The sequence below is a fragment of the Ceratotherium simum genome, chromosome 13 (assembly GCF_057802395.1).
Source record: "Ceratotherium simum simum isolate JZ-2026a chromosome 13, ASM5780239v1, whole genome shotgun sequence".
Taxonomy (NCBI): Eukaryota; Metazoa; Chordata; class Mammalia; order Perissodactyla; family Rhinocerotidae; genus Ceratotherium; species Ceratotherium simum.
In genome coordinates this window covers 52,313,146-52,329,223 of record NC_141912.1, presented here as the reverse complement: position 1 = coordinate 52,329,223, position 16,078 = coordinate 52,313,146, and the positions used below count along the sequence as shown (strand labels likewise).

At 43.3% G+C, this 16,078-nt stretch overlaps 1 pseudogene across 1 annotated transcript; it reads left to right on the top strand.

The window, feature by feature from the left end:
* Positions 1–7,132: 7,132 nt before the first annotated feature.
* Positions 7,133–14,148, top strand: LOC147915729 (glutathione S-transferase A1-like; annotated as a pseudogene). Its single transcript, XR_015554160.1, has 4 exons — positions 7,133–7,256; positions 9,747–9,888; positions 12,809–12,940; positions 13,773–14,148. The product of XR_015554160.1 is annotated as a glutathione S-transferase A1-like (transcript).
* Positions 14,149–16,078: the final 1,930 nt, after the last annotated feature.

The window sequence follows — 16,078 nt, the reverse complement described above, 5'->3', positions numbered from 1 at the left end:
GGAGATACTAAACGAATTCAAGGCAATGCAAAGTCAAGGTAAAGACAATGCCAGGCTGGGCCATGCTAATGCATGTTCTGCTAGGCACTAAATGCACCATACAGCACAATATAATGCAATGCTGTACCATCTTTTTTTTTTTTTTTTTGGTGAGGAAGATCAGCCCTGAGCTAACAGCTGATGCCAATCCTCCTCTTTTTTTGCTGAGGAAGATTGGCCTTGAGCTAAGATCTGTGCCCATCTTCCTCTACTTTATATGGGATGCTGCCACAGCATGGCTTGACAAGCAGTGCATCGGTGTGCACCCAGGATCTGAACCCTGGGCCACCGCAGTGGAGTGCGCACACTTAACCGCTACGCCTCGGGGTGGTCCCAAGAATATCTCTTTTACTACTGTCACGAGATGCTTAGCTGGCACAGCAGGTCGGTGGTCAGCAGGTCGGTGGTCACAAGGTGAGCACAGCAGGCGGCTAGTTAATCCTTAGTTTTCAGGAAGAGATGCTCATCTTTAAAGAAATGCCGACATGGGGGGAAGCTACATCCCTATCTTTAAGGGCATCATTCTTGCCTTTGGGGCATAGTAAATGTTTAAACCTGATGTACAATGCATACTCAACAGGCCACATCAGGCCCTTTTGGAAAAACAAGGTCAGGCTGAATTAGTTTTACACCAAATGACTTCCCCATACACCCCAATGTATACTATTGCTTTTCATTTATTTATCAATTGCTTGGTTAGTTGTAACAATGTTAGCAAAGTAGGTCCAGGTAGCTTATTTCCAGGAAGCAGCAGCCAACTAAGTGGGAATAGAAACAGTGGGACATCAGGGCCCAGAGGAAATGCCACCAGCAAAACCACCTCAGAACCAAGCAGGTCTCCCTTAGCATCCCTTAAAGGTCCAACTTCCCAGGAATCACAGCTCAGTGCCATGAAGTGCTTACAGACGGTCAAGAAGAAAGTCGCCCAGAAGGAACGCGAGAAGTAATGTGGCCAAAGAGGTTTTTATATCACATTACCCTAAATATTAAAATATTATTAGGACATAAACTATAATACATTGTAATTTAATAAAAATCTTCACAATGAAAAAAAGAAATATTTATGAGACAGTTGAGGAAATTTTGACGCTAGATATTTGATTAAATTACACTATAATTCTTTTGTGTTATAGTTGACTAGTATGGTTGTCTAGAAAAAGAGTACTTATGTTTTAAAGAAATATACTAAGGTGCACCTTCAACATACAAAATGTATATACACGATGTTATTCATTGCAGCATGGTTTGCAATTCCAACATATTGGAAACAAATGTCTATACATTCGTACGTTCGACAGTGGTTGCATGAATTATGATACATTCACACAATGGAGTACTATGTAGCTACAAAAAAATAGGAAAGATACATGTATCTGCTCAGTTGTGCAAAAGAAAACCAGGATAAGTTAGAAATTGATGAGACTTGTTACCTACAGGGGGTGGGTGAGAAAGGGGTGAAAGGAAGAGGGAAGGGAAATGGGGCAGAAGGGATGAGGAGGGCACAACACCTCTCTGAGGACACTTTTTTGTAAAATTCAGACTCTTAGAACCATGAGAAAATTTCACGTGCTCAAAAACTAATTAATTAAAACCAATCAAGATATGGGGGAGCCCAAAATGGAATGCAAACACTGACGACCCAATAGCATTTCAAATGACTATTATAACTGGGCTAAGGAGGTGGGGGAGAACTACCTAAATAACTTTGTAATAGCATTTTGACTGGATACTGTAGGATCTGGACAAAAAGAAATATACAAGAAAAAAAAATACTGTACTCGGTTAGTAAACTCGTTTCTCACAGAGGTATGAGTTAGTAGTTCTGAAACTATTTTATGTATACTAGGATTGAACGAATAGGTAAATACTGTATATTTTAGATAATCAGAGCCAAGTTTCTCACTTGTCAGAGAAAGTTACAGATAAGGAAATAAAATGAACCTATTGGATTGAAATAGCAGGTATGAGTATGGGCTCATGTTTTTAAATTACGCATATATAAGCAGACAGATATAGGAATACCTATGAAAGTGTGTATATGTGTGGATTAATATGCATACATACATACACATATATTTACATGAATATACATATATTTCCTGTGGGGAGGGCCTGGGAGCATTGAAACCCTAGAAACAATGAACATACACAGTGCCCAGATCCTAGTTTCCAAATAAAAGGAAACAAGGATCCTTGGAGAAATGGCTGATTTCAGGACTGGGATAGAGGAATACAAGATAAGCCTAGAACATCTTGGTACAGAAAATACATGGAAATACTCACGAAAAGAGAGAAATTGTGATTCAAGGACATGGGAGCCAGGGAAAAAGGGACAAAGGGAAAAAGGATAGCTCTTCCTTATGGAAGAATTCCAATTATTAAATGTAGAAGGAATGAGGAAAATCACCACTGAGCGAACATTACAGTAACATTTGCTTCAGGCCAGATCCATAGTGAATGCTGATGTTAGTCAATGAAAGTTTACCTAGAATAATCGCATAGTCACTAAGTATCTCTCCGCAAGATATTGATTGATTCCAAAAGATAAATAGTAACACTACAGGTGACAAACCTGGCAAACGTTACTTTAACCAAAGGATTAAGGTTAACGTCACCATTAATAAGACATTAATTAGTTAGACATGCTATGTTTTAGATATGATGTTATGTCTGGAAATGATACACTGAGACGGGAACAGCATAACTTCTGTGGAATTTTTGCAAAAAATGTATAACTTCAATCAAATAATGAGGAAATACCAGGTAGACCCAAATTGAGGTACATTCTACAAAATATCTGACGAGTACTCTTCAAAAGTGCCAAGATTAAGAAAGACAAGGAAAGACCAAGGAGTTGTCACAGACTGGAAGAGACTACAGTAACTAAGATCCTGGACCAGAAAAAGAATATTGGTTGGAAAACTGGGGAAACTCTAGTAAGGCCTAGGGTTTAGTTAATGGTGTTATATCAATGTTAGTTTCCTGGTTTTGATCGTGGTACCGTGGTTATGTAAAATATTAACATTAGAAAAAACTCGGTGAAGAGTACTTGGGAACTCTGTACCACTTTTGCAGTTTTTCTGTAATGCAAATAATTTCACAAAAGTTTAAAACATATATATTAATTTATTTATTGATGAAATAAAATGAAGTCTGGGATTTGCTTCAAAATATTGCTGACAATTGTTGAAGCAAAGTGATGGGTATGCCAAGGCCTATTATACTTCCTTCTACATTTATATATGTTACAAATTTCCATTAGAAAAAGATAACCTGTGAATGGTTTTGGTGTCAATAAAAATATCTGCATATTAAGAAAGAATTGGACTGATTTGACCAAATGCAAATTTTAAAAATTCTTCCCATGAAACCACGTAAACAATTAGAAGAAATGTTTAAGGAAAATTAGACAAACAGCAACTAATCACAATGTGTGTACCTTATTCGGATTTGGATTTCAACAAACTATAAAATATCACTTATGACACTTACACAACAATTAGAAACCTGATTATTGATTAAATATTAGATAATAAAAAATTATGAATTTTTCAGGTGTGATTTTAGATGTGATATCGTGGTTATTTTAAAAATATTCTTATGTTTGAGAAAAATTCATTGAAGTATTTAAGGATGAAATGATATGATATCTAGAATTTGCATCAAATTTTTATGAGCGGGGAGAGTGGTGGGCATATACATGACAGGAGACTGGCTTGAGTTGATAATTATAGAAGCTGGGTGATGGGCATGTGGGAGATGAAGATTTGGCCACCCTGAAATATCTCTCTTTACCTTGATTGTTTTCTCCGACGGACATTTGACCTCCCCCAAATAACTGCCTAAAGAATTTGACATAGTAACTCCTTCCTGGAACAGATCTTCCATCTGATGGCTGTAATATAATGTAAAATAGATGTTACAATAGGAAAGGCACCAACAAGTCCATCTTACTGGAAATTCTGTCTCTCTGGCCACATTTTCTAGATTGCCCTGCAAGGAGTTGCCAGACAAACATTTACATTTATAAGGGAAATCTCCATTTGTAAAAGTATCTCCTTCTGTGTATTGGGAAGAGGGGGGATGACCTCATTTCTAGAAACTTATCAATGTGGAAGGTGAGGCCTTAAATCTGCACAATAACCTTACTCTTGTTTACTGTGCTTTAGTGGTAATCTCGTGTAACTGACTCCCCCCACCCCCAACATCCTCCTTTGTCTTTAGCTAAAGATGGTATTTAAAAAGAGAATTTCTGCTATTGTGTTGAGAAAAGCAGTGTCCCTGGTTTCTCCCATGTATACATGTTATTAAACTTGGTGTTATTTTCTCCTGCTAACCTGTCTTGTTAATTATTTGGCCAGCCATAAGAACCTTAAGGGAAAAGGCAGAGGGGGATTCTCCTTCTTCCCTGACAGGCACAAGGAGGGTCTTGATACGATTCTATTTATTTTTGTACATGCTAGAAATTTCCATAATAAAATGATAAAAATATATAATATTAGAATACCATATAATCAAAGTTAAGACATAACCACAAATGTGGGGAGGAATGGATTGTAACAAACTGCCTGTGAAGATGTAATACCTTCACTCAACAGTGATTTTGTTGAGCACCTTCAAGTGCCGGGTTCTGTGTTAGGTCCTGGGGACACACAGATGAAGAAGACAGACACGGGCCCTCTCCTCAGGCAGCCTACATTCTAGTGAGGTTGCACACAAGCAAGGAGGTGATTAAAAGGAGACGGGGGGGGGGGGCAGGGCGCATCCAGGAAGACACTCAAACATTTCCAGTGTCAAAATGCCATATTCCCAGCGGAAAAACGGTACGTTTCCCTGGGACTCTGTTGAGTGCTGCCCTCTAGAGGTGTCGCTGAGGAAAACAACTCTCAGTCCACATCAGAGGGACCAGCAACTCTAGGAGGGTTTTCCTGGGCGGGGGGAGTCATGGACAGACTCAAGATATCTTGCCCCTCAGGTGGGAGCAGAAAAGGAGGGTTCCAGGTGAGGTGGTGTCCTGTGATAGGTACTTCTGGTGGGCTCCCTTCAGCCCCATAACCACATGCTTATTAAAGCCTTGGGATTACACTTTCTCTCTTGCTCCATGGATGCATGGGACTTGAGCCTGGTCCTCTCTCAGTTTCGTGAAGAAACGAGTACACAAAACATCCAAATAGTGCCATTCCAGGTCGTTTCTCTCTATGAATCAATAACCCGTTTTCACTGTGTCCAGCATCAGCTTTGGGTTCAGGGATGTGTTCAGATCCCCGGGGCAGGATGAGCTCAGCACAGGAGGGGGAAGCAGGGGGGATGCTGAGAGCATCCAGGCTTCCTCTTCTCCATCCCAGCTTGACTGAAGAGGGTGGTGGGGCAAGGACATACCAGAGGCTCTTGGTCAGGGCTTCTGTGTTCTCTGTGCCCAAAGGCTGACCCTCACCATCCCATCCGTCTCCACTAGCCTCACAAACACCATCTCACTAGCCAACTCCACCCCACCTTGGCCACCCTGCTGTGAAGACCACCATCCCTTAAGTTTGTCTTGAACTGGGTGCTTTATGAATTGCTGCACCCACACCTCACTGTCTGTATAGTCTGACCCTGTGGAGTTGTGTGGACTCCCAATAAACTGTTCCACTGGACAAGTGAGAAACCCCCAGATTCTCACACTTTTGCTGTAAAGTACCCCTTTTAAAGAATAAAATGTAATGGGATGATGTAAATGACAGCAGAGGCCCCTGGTGGCAGCGTCTTAGAGGGTCACTGCCCCCTGGCATACCGCATGCTGGGGGGCACAGAATGTCCTGTGCTGATCTCACGTGGAGAGACAGGCTTTCCTGAGATATTCAAACTCCACAACAGGATGAACTTCCCGGTCCCTTCCCTGCATGACATCCCCTCCCTAGTCACCACCTAACCATCCACAGAGCTGGAAAAAGGGTGGAGGTGAATTGAAACTGCAAGAGTGACCTGTTACTGCTGTAACCCGTGCTCTTTCCTGACGGCTCTCATCTCAATTCCCAGTGGCCTTGATCACACTCCTCTGCGTACCCTGCCAAGCTCAGGAATCGCTCTTCTCCTCATCATGTGCCAGACAGGGGCCATTCAAATGTAAAAGTTCTATAATGCTGTGGAATGAAAGAACAAGAACTCATTGACTGTTTCTGCTTTCCAGTTTGAAGAGAAATTTATAGACACTCCAGAAGACTTGGAAAAGTTATGAAATGGTAAGACCAAGTATCTAGTTGCCTCTAATAAGAGTATCTAGTAGAAGTCATGTGTTGGGGTTTTAACCCCGGGCAATGCTTATGTGTGTGTACCCTGGGAGCTGGGGGCCAGGGAGAGGGAGGGAAGTGGTGCAAATGTCAGGGCTGGGGCTCCTTGAGCAGCATTGCTAATTCCCTCAGGGCAGGAAGGACTGGAACTCTGTGAGTAGCTGCTCCTCGACCATCCCCCAGGCCCTGTGGATCCCTCTCTTTGCTTCTCCTGCTTTTATGCCCAATGACTGAGCTCTAGCAGCTCAGGATCCCACAGCCCTCCCAGCAAGGACAGCAAACACATGCGTTAGAGTGAAAGAGGAGAAACAGGCCCCGCACTTGCCTTGGATTCTTCTCTCTGACGTGTTGACAAGGTGATGTCTTAGCAGTACTGAGATTTGAAGAGCAGGGAAAGGGACACCTACATAGAAATCTCTCTCGAAACCTGCCTTTAATGCCGTGAACACCATGAGACTTATTTTGGGAACTTCCCAATTGAAATGGCAACCAGCTACTGGCCCTGTTGCAGTTTCTCCCAACTTCTTCCTAAACTACGCATGAAGAGAAATCAATGCAAACAATCCAGGGACCTCCCATGAATCTGGATGGGAAATGAAAAGATAAAAGAAATAATAGGTTAAAAAGTGAAAGCCAGATTGATAAGAAAAAGAAAGACTATAGGAAGCTAAAAACAAATGCTATTCTGTTAAAGTTTTACCAGGTAAATTTAGTTTCATTTTATATCTCCAGTCATTTCAACAAACATTTTTTCATTCGAAAAGATTGTCATCCATAAACATTTCACTCTACTTTTCCTTTTCTTGTTTCCAAAGACGGGAGTCTGATGTTCCAGCAAGTGCCGATGGTGGAAATTGATGGGATGAAGCTGGCGCAGAGCAGAGCCATTCTCAGCTACATTGACGCCAAATACAACCTCTATGGGAAAGACATAAAGGAGAGAGCCCTGTACGGTATTTTTCCTGCTCTTTCATCAACAGTTAATAGGAACAGTGTAGGTCCTTCCCTGAGGGAGCAGGACTGTGTCAGGGGGAACAAGACCACCAGCAGTTGGCCTTGGTGGTATAGACTGAGGTCCAGAGACCTCGGAGGATGAAGAACAGGAAACCTGCAGTGGACTCAAGCAAGTGGGATTATAGAAGAGGATGTGGTCCATGGATAGGGTGCAGTGACAGAGGTCTCCAAACTCTGATGAACTAAGAAGCCAGGAGGATGGTGGAGTCATGACTCCAGGTGCTCAGGCCTCTAGGAACTGGACACCAGCCCTCAGCTAGAGACAAGGGACTAAGTGTCTGAGGGTCTAGAGGTTAAGGCTGGGGAAGTGTGGGACCCAAATGAGCTGCTTCTCATATTGCAGAATTTACCAGAATGATGACCAGGAACCTAACTTATCAGCCAGTTATATGGACAGGCCATTTGACAAGGGTCAGCAGAGGTTAAGCCAAAGATGCTAGGGTTATAGCAAGCATTTTGATACAGGACTGAAGCAGCATATTTGTTCAATACAACCATATCTGGGGGGTCTCCTCCCTGTTGTGATGGGACTACATGATTAAAATTAAAATCGTATAAGGAGGGGCCGGCCCGGTGGCTTAGCGGTTAAGTGCGCGTGCTCTGCTGCTGGCGGCCGGGGTTCAGATCCCAGGCGCGCACCAACGTACCGCTTGTCCGGCCATGCTGAGGCCGCGTCCCACATACAGCAGCTAGAAGGATGTGCAGCTATGACATACAACTATCTACTGGGGCTTTGGGGAGAAAAAAAAAGAGGAGGAGGATTGACAATAGATGTTGGCTCAGAGCCCGTCTTCCTCAGCAAAAAAGAGGAGGATTAGCAGGGATGTTAGCTCAGGGCTGATCTTCCTCACCAAAAAAAAAAAAAAATCATATAAGGAACTGCTGTTGGCACTCATTCAAAGGTTAAGCATAGAGTTACCATATGACTTAGCAATTCCACTTCTAGGTATATACCTGAGAGAATTGAAAATACATCCACACTAACACTGGTGCACAAATGTTCATAACGGTGTTATTGATAATCTTCAAAAAGTAGAAACAATACCAATGTCCATCAAGTGATGAATAGATGAACAGAGGGTGGTATATCCATACAATGCACTATTATTTAGCCACGAAGAGGAATGAAGTATTGATGAATGCTACAACATGGATGAACTTTGAAAACATTTCACTAAATGAAAGAAATCAAACACAAAAGGCCCCATGTTGTATGATTCCAACTCTAAGAAATGTGCAGACATTCAATTCCATATAAACAGAAAGTAGTTGTGTGGTTGTCTGGGGCAGGAGTTGGGGGAAAATGGAGAGTGACTGTCAAAGGTACAGGATTTCTTCCGGGAGTGATAAAAATGTCTGAAATTAGAATGTGAAGATGGTTTCAGAATGTGTTAAACTACTGAATACTAAACTTGAAAGGATGACGTTGGGGCTGGCCCCATGGCATAGCGGTTAAGTGCCCTACGTTCTGCTGTGGCAGCGTGGGGTTCAGATCCTGGGCGCGCACTGACACACCGCTTGTCAAGCTATGCTTTGGTGGCGTCCCATATAAAGTAGAGGAAGATGGGCACGGATGTTAGCCCAGGGCCAATCTTCCTCAGCAAAAAGAGGAGGAAGGGCAACAGATGTTATCTCAGGGCTAATCTTACTCATAAAATAAAATAAAAAGAATGAAATTATAGTGTGTAAATTATATGTCAATATAGCTTTTATTTTAAAAACCTCTTATAGGAAACCCCATTTGGAACAGTAAAACAAAAAAACAAATCACCTAGAATATGCGCTGGTTAGAACTGTATAAAGAATTGCACCATTTCAGGGGATATTTATGTGAGGTCTTGAGAAATGCAAACATGGCCAGTGTTGGGCAACAGTATATGGAGAGGGCTGTGGAACCACGTTCTATGGGAAACCACTGGAAGAACTGCCAACACTGGGCGTTAAGTGGGCCTGGGTGGTATAACAGGAGGAGAGGGAGAGAGCCGTGACTGAGAGGGCTGTGGCAGGGACTCTCTCTGGAGGTGACTTAGGTGGCAGGTCTTGGGTTGTGTGAATCACACTGAGTTTGTGCACAGAACAAACCCCAGCAGAGATGGAAACCCCAGCTAGAGGCTCAGCGGTTACTTGTAGTGATTCCACCAATGTCTCTCATGCCTGTGACCCTGGGCAGGTCACCGATGCTCTCAGTCCTTATAATTGGTATGTGTATAACAAAAATTTTAGATATATATCTACCTCGAGAGCTTGTTCTAGAATGAAATGTGAAAAATAAGTAAAAATCACAGGTGAATGACTGGCCTATTAAAATGCACCCAGTGGAGGTGAATTCCTTTGACACCTCCTGATGTCCCATTCTTTTACATTTTTAGAGTATATCATCTAAGGCAGAAGACATTTCATACTTTGGTCACTTTTATCTTTCAGGATTGATATGTACATAGAAGGTATAGCAGATTTGATGGAAATGATCCTGGTTTTGCACAAAAGCCCACCTGATGAAAAAGATGCTAAGATCACCCTGATCAAAGACTGAACAATATATGGTTATTTCTTTGTGTTTGAAAAAGTAAGTGGGCTGTTCATTGTCTTGAAGGCACTGAGGTTAGGGGAGAAAGAGAAAGAGTGCCCGGGCATTCCTGGGGCCTTGACCCTCAGGTGAGCCTCCCTGAATACTAGTTAATGGAATACCCTGACTCTCAAGGCATTTTATAAAAATCCACTGTGAGGAAGAATTGTACCAGTTTTACCCAACTTATAATTTTTCAGCAAAATTTCAATTTACTAGGATGCAATCTAGAATTCTCTATTCAATGGAATTTCATGGTCATAGCTTGGGCTGTAGAAGCCGCACTAGAGATTGGAGTAAGATCCTACAGAACATCATACAGGAGCTTTCGCTCCATGACAAACACGATGAAAGCAATACATCTGAAAATATTCTGGTACCATGTATAGGGAGTCATTACACCAGCTTCCCATTGGGAGAATATGGTAGTGTTTAAGGGAACGGATGAGATGTATGTAAATAGAAGTGGGGGCAGTGCATGGAGAGGAGGTGACAGATGAAGTGATGTTAAGGGAAAACAATCTACAAATTTGGGGGACATGGCTCTTAGACTTTGAGGAAAGTTGTGCAAACTAAGGAAATAAAGTTCTATCATTATACATAGTACCTATCTTAGTTAATGTTTCTCCTTGAAGGTAAAGGAGAATATTTCAAGATCAAAACTACCTGAAATTACGCTGAATAAAAATCCGGAACCAAAAATATGATTGTAAGAGATACAGGAGGCTTACATATAAATAAAAGAGTTAACATGGACCCCTCATCTATATAAAGCATTAAATCATTCTTTCATTCATTCAACAGGTGTTCATTCAATCATTGCTAGTGTGTCAGGTCTTATTCAGGGAGTAAAGAATTTAATACTAATCAAAAAATCCACTCTCTTAGTCCTCGTGGGGCTGAGAGTTGAGGCACATTCTCATGATGATGAACTCTTCAGTCACTGCAGTTTGAGGACATCTACACTCTCAAATCGAAGAGCCCTGTGATAACATTAATGAAATATGCATATTACAATATAACATTTTTTTTTTTTTGTGAGGAAGATCAGCCCTGAGCTAACATCCATGCCAATCCTCCTCTTTTTGCTGAGGAAGACTGGTCCTGGGCTAACATCCGTGCCCATCTTCCTCCACTTTATGTGGGACGCCGCCACAGCATGGCCTGACAAGCAGTGTGTCGGTGGGCGCCCGGGATCTGAATCCGAGCCGCCAGCAGCAGAGCGCGCGCACTTAACCGCTATGCCACGGGGCTGGCCCCTACAATATAACATTTGATGCTTTATTATATTCTTTATTTTTCATCCATACTTCTAGATGCAGTCATAACTTAAATGAGTATTTGCCAAATTAATTATTTTTAGTTGGTGGTGCCATGTGTGTTTTTTCTCTTTTTACTTTATGATATCCATGTTGCTCGTGTCGGGGAAGAGGGAGAATCCCCCTCTGCCCTTTCCCTTAGGGTTCTTCTGGCTGGCAAAATGGTTAAAAGACAGGTTAGCAGGAGAAAATAATACCGAGTTTAATAACACGTATACATGGGAGAAACCAGAGAAACCGAGTTTCTCAACAAAGTGGCACAGAGACTCTCATTTTAAATACTATCTTCAGCTAAAGAAAAAGGATAATGTTGGGGATGGGGAGTTTGGGATTTCAGAGGGGAAGAAGACAATTCACATGAAGAGGGAAATGTAAATATTTGTCAGACAAATCTTTGCGGGGCCAACTATAGAGAATGTGGCTGGAGAGACAGGAATTACAGTAATCAAGAGTATGTGGATTTAAGTCCTCTTCTTACATGAGTTCAAGTTGACCCAGGTTTATTTCCTGATAAGAGTTTCCAGAGATAAAGTCATCCCCCCCTCTTCCCAGTACACACAAGGAGATACCTTTACAAATGTAAATATTTGGTAAACAGAACTTGGAAAAGAATGGGCTTAGCAAGGACCCTGCTGGTCTGTCCATATCCAGAGTTAAATTCCTTTAGGCAGTTAGCGGGGGAGGTCAAACGTCCATCAGAGAAAATAATCAAGATAAAGAAACATATTTCAGAGTGACCAAATTTTGATCTCCCACACTGGAATATTTTAATATATATCACATATTACCCAACAATTCATTATGAAAAATTGCAAACATCCAGAAAACTTGAAAGAAATGTGCAATGAACACATATACAGCCACCACAGGGATACCAGAATTAACCTTTTATTATGTGTGCTTTGTCATATGTCTCTATCTCTCCATCCCTGTCTCTGTCAATCAAACATATTACTTATGACTATATTACAAAGTAAGTTGGACTCAACAGTGCAGTTCACTCCTAGACATTTCAGCATGCAGATCATAACATAGTGCTAGGTAGGAGTCAGAGTGAATGTTGTGAGGAAGATGGTGGGTTCAAGTTGACCCGAGTTTATTTCAGGAACCAGAGAGATAGACAGGAAGTGAGGAGAGCAGAGGAGAGGAGAAAGGCAGACTCTGAACTAGTCAGCTCAGGATGAAGAAGGCTGTCTTGAAGATAGAGTCTTTGCCCAAGAGAGAGGGGAGAAAGAAAAGTGTGGAGACAGAGAGACAGATGAAGAGTCACGTCCTGCAGTATCAGGGCTGCTCACTTAAGGGGCCCAACAGATGCATGGCACAGCCGGTGCTAAGCCCTTGGCCCAGAGGAAGGTGCAGCAGGAGCCCAGTGACGTGGGAAGGGGTGAAGGACATGGTGGCCTGGGCTTCAGCTGAGGAGCGAGGGAAGAACAGCAGAGCCCACTCCTCCCTCTGTCTCACTGAATCAGGGCCAGTGGAGAAGGTCTGAGGCTCCACATCCACTCCTGAGGGGGGAGAGTGGGGCTGGAGAGACCCGCAAGGAGCAGGGGGCCCAGCCTGACTGTGCCTGTGTCCATGACCTGATCCCTCAAATTCGCCAGGTGTTGCAGAGCCACGGACAAGACTACCTGGTTGGCAACATGCTGAGCAGGGCTGACATTCAGCTGGTTGAACTTATCTACTCTGTCGAAGAGCTTGACCCCGGCATTCTGGCCAACTTCCCTCTGCTGAAGGTGATCTCTTTCACAGCCCTTAGGACGGAAGGCCCTCATCTCCCATCTTGGAATCTAATATTTGGACTCCTGGGTCCCCATTATTGTCCAGGCCTTTGCTGCCCTCAGGTCTCCAAAACTGGCTCTTGGGCCCTGGTCTGAGGCATGAAAAGAATCTTGTTATGCTGAGGAGATCTGAGTGGATGCTTCCCCAAGAAGAAGAATTTGTCTTTTACAAGGAGAGGGACCCAGGGTCAGCCTCTCTCTCCCAGGCCCCTGCTCCATGACGGTTTCTGTCCTCTTTTCTCTGAGATTCCCTTGATCCAGGTGTGTCCTTCTCTTTCCACACCTGAGTCTGTGAGCTGGTCTCCTCCCCTCGGCTCCTGCTCCTACTTTCAGACATTGTGTTTCTCTCTGCACAGTCTTTCCTCTCCCCACCATCTCTCCCTCTCAGAGGGTAAATTGGTTTTGACTGGCCTCATGGTTTCCATTTTATATTCTCTGTCTTCAGTTCCTGCCCAATTTCCTATATCTTTTCTTTTCCTGATTGGAGACTGTATCTGTGTTGATATCCGACAGACACATCCTCTTCCTTGCATTGCACAAGAGCCATGAATCCACAGGATGAGTGTGTAGGGAAGAAGAGAGGGAAGAAAGTGCTACTGAGCTGGATTTTCCTCCTCTTATCCTCATGGCTCACTGGGTGTCTGTTCCCCAGTCTGTTCCCCAACACTGGTGCTGATGGAAGAGACTCAGTGGGTCCTCGTCTAGGAGGGTCTCAGATTCCCTGGCTGTGCTAATGACAGGGCTGGTCTTTGGCTCCTCTCTGAGGCTGTGCTACTGTGCATTGCAGGCCCTGAAAACCAGAATCATCAACCTCCCCACCATGAAGAAGTTTCTGCGGCCTTGCAGACAGAGGAAGCCTCCAGTGAATGAGAAAAGTTCAGAACAAGCAAGGAAGATTTTCCAGTAATAATCAAGCCAGCATGGCTGCCCAGCCTATGCAGGACTGATCTTCTGAAGTTTTCCAAGTATGAAGTGCTTGATAAATGTAGATCCTGGTTATTGTGAGAGTAATAAACTCTTCCAAGGTTTTACTCGTAATTCAATAATACAACTCCTATCAGTAGATTTCATTGCAATTTATTCTTCTTCATGAGGATCAAATTTGAAATCAGATTTCATTCTCCTTCTGCCCTGTGCCTTTCTTGGAATAAAAAATTAAATAAAAAGAGGAAACATAATCCTGTGATCTCCCTGATCTTTTCCAGACATTGTCATATAACACCTGTCACAGAGCAATCAGAGTCAAGTGTAGAAATCTGAGACAGAGTCAATCACAGGAAAATACCCACCTTTCTCAGTAATGGCTAAAGAAATTTTCTTTTTTCTTTGAGAAGCATTTTCCTTCTGATAATAAAATTTTTTTTATGCATTTTTGAACACCCATTACGTCTACTATGGACTCTTAGTGTTCTAGGTGGTGGGGACCGAATGAAGAACAAAACAGAGCCGAGCTCTGCTCTCAGGGGACCCTCTGTCCCTTCCAGTCCCGTAGCACCCTGGCACATCATCGCTCTGCTGCTTAGTGCTCTGTGAGGCCCGGGCATGAGCCCTCCTCTCAGGTCACTCAGTGTCCCTCAGACCCGGGCTTCCAAGACACAGACTATATGCATGAATTATGTATAAATGAATATATAGAAAATCATTGTTCTGGGCCAGTGTGCCTGGATGAAGAGTGATTTCTAGTTTTAGCCACCCCAGGGCCAGTGATGAACACTCTCCCAGAAAAGGTGGGCTTTAGCACATGGAGTTCTCCTCCCCTTAGTGTGAGGGTCCCCACAGTGGGGGATGGGGCAGGGGGCACACAGACATAAGGCTCCCTGACTGACGTTTCGCTTCACTCTGGTCTGTTCTCCACTCACAGCCAGAGTGGCTTTCCACAAGTGCAAATCTGAGTCTCTCCACCTTCTTGATCTCCTTCAGTGACTCCTGTACCTGCAGGGAGGCCTCCTCACATCCCTCCTCACACCCTCCTCCAGCCCATCACACTCCTGGGCAAGGCGGGGCCCTGGCCTTCCTGCCTGGGCACAGTTGCTAGCCTTGCCTGGCAGTTCCTTCCCCCTGGCCACACTCCACTCCCCCCCTCGGTGCTTCCCAGGGAGAGCTGGGCTCTGCTCTGGGCTCCCACAGAGCCCCGTGAGCATCTCAGAAACCTGAAGGCCACTGTGCCTCTCCCACTGTCTTGTGAGCTCCTGGTGTGGGGACATGGCCCTGCAGTGTCCCCAGGGCTCATCACCAAAGGTAATAACACCACGCACAACTCCATACACGCTTCGGTGACCTAAGGGTTTGAGTCTGGGCTTTGGGAATTCCTCACACTTCCCCCCACACTCCCATCAGCCTGACATCTGTAATCACCCACCCATGTCTTCAATCCTTGTTCAAAATCCATGTTTATTCCTATCACTCAAATGCAATGTGTGGACCTTACTAGGATCATGATGCAAATCATCCAACTGTAAAGAAATCTTCATGAGACATTGGGGGAAATTAGAATGCTGAATATTTAATGAATTAAGAAATTACGCAACTTTAGTGTGATAGAAGAATAGTCGGATTATGTTTAGAAAATGAGTCCTTACCTTTTAGAGATTAATATACTAAGTTTTTGATAGATGTAGTGATATACTGTATAGGATGTGCTTAAAAATAATATCCTGGTATGGGGGCCATCCTTGGGATTATATATTAGTTTCTCATGGTTGCTATATTAAATTACTACAAACCGGGCAGCTTAAAAGAGGAGAATGTATTCTCTCACACTTTTTAATGGACTGTCCTGTGTTTTGTCTGCAACCCAACATAAAAAGTATTCCAGAGATCTGCTTGCCCATACTGACAGCAGGCCCCTGCTGTGCTCATGGCAGATGTTTCTCATCTGCCTTTGTCCTTGCATCCAATTCACGAAAACCTCACAGTAAGTTTCTTCAAAAAGCCATACCCCACTCACTGGAAGAGAGAGTCCAAACATCCTGACAATTTTTCTTTAGTCTTTTAACTGCCAACCTTGAAAAGTAACATAGTGACCATTCGTTTTGTGATAAGAGGACGACTTGTCATTTTTCTTCTAATCTGGCATGGTACCCTTGGACCCTG